We start from the raw sequence: 3,591 nt of genomic DNA, 5'->3' as shown, positions 1-3,591 counted from the left end.
ACACCCTGTCCTACCCAAGTGGGCCCCACGTAACCACCTGGCTCTGGGAAATGGGCAATCCTTTATTTGATGCACCATACATGTGTATATACATATACGCAATCCTTTGCTCCAAAAAACTCCTGACACCGGCTCATAGCCATATGTACTCTTGGAGTGAGGGAGCGTATGTATCATATACGCGCCCGCGTGTGATTTTTAAACCTGTAGACATTGTTACAAGTTTCTCCAAGCTCGTATGCTAATAGCATATTCCAGACTATGAAAACCGCGATGCCAAATGCAAAAGGGAAACCTTGCTTCACATAAGTACGCATGGAGTTCTGGTGCTCATAGCTAACAGATACTCTTGGCAATTGGCAATGTCATAGCAAAAGAAAGTTGACATTGTCGAGCATGCCTAGAGAATCGACCTTGTTGAATTGTACCATTTACCGGATGGGCTTGATTGTTATCCTGAGGATTTGTAGACAGAGCCGTGCTCTTGTGATGTCTTAGAAAAAATCGTCAGATCCCGCTTGCAGACAAACAACTTGCCTAAGAGCCATGTCCTAGCAAACTTGTTTTACAACTTCTTAAAATTGTAATCAAAGGTTGGCCTTGTCGAATACCCTCACCTTACATGCCACAAGCCTTGCCTGTACACCAGCATGCCATAGGCCTTACTTGGACCTGAGGAACTAACATTGCCTAGGACCAAAAAAATTCCAAGCCAAAATTGGGAGTTCGACATCTATAACGGTAGACCCTTGATGATATAAATTTATTTGGCTAGTGTGACTATGCTCATAGCCATTTAAGATATCATATGGCATGCAAGAAAAATGTTCAAGACTTACCGAACATGCTCAAATTGGAGGAATCTCAAACTCCGAGCGAGTTTTCTCGAGCAATCCCTAAACCGAGCAAAACATGGCAAAAAATATACATAAAAAATCGCAGAGCATTGAGGGTGTTTTCATTACTTTTAAGCATCATAACGAGAGGGTGAAAGTATGTGTTTCAATCTAATTCAAACTTTTTTGTTAGAGGTTAATCCTTGCTCGCCAACATAATGAAGTTGATGGATGTTCTCAAACCACGGTGGACATTCAAAAAGAAAATGTATATTCCGAACTTGAAGACCCTATCCCTCCAATACCAAAAATCTCTCCTACATAAAATCTATCTTTTTTTAATATATTAGTCTGTAATGAGGGTGAAGTAATATGAGCTTGATATGGACAAAAATCCACCAAATGAGTGAAGTGATTATGAGAGATGTGTTCATTTACTGTGCACATCATTAGGAAATTCTTCTTTGAATTTATCTTAAATGGAATTTTGTTTTTTGTGAAATTGATTTTTCCCAAACACTGTTGCGTAGGGAGCACCAGCGAGTAAAACCATTCGTATAAAAGGTCAATGGCAACGCATCAAAGAATTACCTTCTCCGTGTAGCGATGCATGTTGGCGTACGGGTCCTAGAGGCAGGTAATGTGTAGGGAGGGCCAGGGTGGAGAAACTCAATGTTCGTGAAGAGATCCTTATCCCAAAGTAAACAATGGCACAAGAGCTTTTCTTTCTTTCTCTTTCGGCGATGGACAACTAATTCATTGTTGCTAGTGTCTGGGAAAAATCATTTTCCCAAACATACAAAATTCCTTACCATAAATTTTTCCAAGAGGAGATTTCATTAAATTGGGTTATTTTTCAAAATAAATACACTATTCTTCTCTATTTAGGGGCATAATATGAAGTTGAGACACATTTTTTTTGAACAATAATTGTCATTGTGACATCAATACGCCCCATTTCTCTCTCTCTCTCTCTCTCTCTCACACACACACACACACACACACACACACACACACACACACACACACACACACACACACAAACCCCATGCCCATGCAGCCAGAGGCACAGAACACGTACAGAGAGAGACTAGTCACTGGTACGAGCTGAGTTCTTTCTTTCTCAAACGCACATGCATGTGTTCTGTGCCTCGGGTTGCATGGGCATGGGGGTTGTTAGAGAGAGAGAGAGAGAGAGAGAGAGAGAGAGAGAGAGAGAGAGATTGGCTTTGAACTCCCTATCGAGTTATTCTATTTTGTGCTACCCATGATGTTGCAGCTCCTAGCTTTTATATATGCATGTTATGGACCTGCTTGCATATGGTTTAGGAATGCCCAATATCATCATTCATACCTTCTCACACATCATATTAATGAAGCTCATATGGATCTCTTCATGGAGATCCAAAGAGGAGTGCATGTTGGCATACGATCATACGTGGCATACGATCATAGGTGGTACGTGCACACACACTCATACACAAAGACACACACACACACAAGGGGGGGGGGGAGAGAGAGAGAGAGAGAGAGAGAGAGAGAGAGAGAGAGAGAGAGAGAGAGAGAGAGAGAGAGAGAGAGAGAGAGAGAGAGAGAGAGAGAGAGAGAGAGAGAGAAGATAGAACACTCACATTTGGGTCCAAGAGAAGGATCGAGAAAGAGGGAGCAAGGTAGCAGGAGGGAAGAGATAGATTCAGAGTAGATGGGGAGGGCCATTGTTGCTCATTATTACTCCTTCTTTCACACACACACACGGATGCCCATGTGAGTTCATGTGCAAAGAGAGAGGAAAAAATAAAGAGAGAGAGAGAGAGAGAGGAGTTTACTTGCAAGTGAAAGAGTGAGGAAAGGTAGTTGGAAAGCTTGCTTCTGTGTGTAGCTGTTGTGGCCATGTAGCAAGCTCTTCATCCATCTTGTCTTTGCATAGTGTCGCCCTATGCTCGTCCTCTTCATCAACATCCTTTTTCGTGAAATCTTGCCCCTCCCTCTCCTTCACCCCCTCCAGTGGTTTTTACCTTATTTGCATGGTCACCAATAAGGTCTCTGCCTAATCCTTTGGAAAGATTTCTTGGATTTTTCGGATTAAGGGAGGTGGCAACCTTGTCGATCTTGAATGGGTTGATGGATTTCTTTTCAATGACTATGGCTTTAATCCCCTCCAGCTTAGAGAGGATACAACTACCAACGAAGGTGGAAATCTTTGTGGGGCAAGTATGGAGCGTAGTCCCCTAGTTCCATGTTGGATCTCAAGCTAGAGCAGCTGCTCCATTCTCTTTTGTAAAGTTGTTGGGTACTCAACTATTGTTGATGCGATGGTTTAAGAGCACAAGATGGGTTGACTTCTTTGACATCGGTACCCAATCTTTTCTCAGGTTTTAGTTTGCTCAAAAAATCTCGCTCGGGCTGTGGTAAGACTCCTCGAATTGCCCCATGCTGAGGACAAATATCACCAAAGAATAAGTTGGCATCCATGCCTTTGCTTGCCGTGCTTATAATGTAGAGAAGTCTGCAAAATTCAATGAAGTGATAATTGAAAACGTTAAAGATGAAGTGCTTACCGACTCATAGAAGTCCACTTCAAACGGCGGGAACATGTCTTCGTAGCCACAATGCAACATCTTGCATGTTGCACGGCCTTCGATGCAAAGCTTACTAATAAATCATGTTGGATCACAACCGTGTCGATTTAATATCACTAAGGCTTTGACCATAACTTTCCGCTTGTACTGCAATTGACTGGTTCAACGAAATATTT

The 3,591-nt window shown here is 42.2% G+C and overlaps 1 pseudogene; it reads left to right on the top strand.

The window, feature by feature from the left end:
* The first annotated feature begins 1,442 nt into the window (after positions 1–1,442).
* Positions 1,443–3,215, top strand: LOC147459690 (chlorophyll a-b binding protein CP24 10A, chloroplastic-like; annotated as a pseudogene).
* The last annotated feature ends 376 nt before the right edge of the window (positions 3,216–3,591 follow it).

The sequence above is a fragment of the Adiantum capillus-veneris genome, chromosome 4 (genome assembly GCF_014529385.1).
Source record: "Adiantum capillus-veneris isolate H3 chromosome 4, ASM1452938v2, whole genome shotgun sequence".
NCBI lineage: Eukaryota > Viridiplantae > Streptophyta > Polypodiopsida > Polypodiales > Pteridaceae > Adiantum > Adiantum capillus-veneris.
Note: the sequence above shows the minus strand (reverse complement) of the source record. Positions and strands in the feature narration are given on the sequence as shown.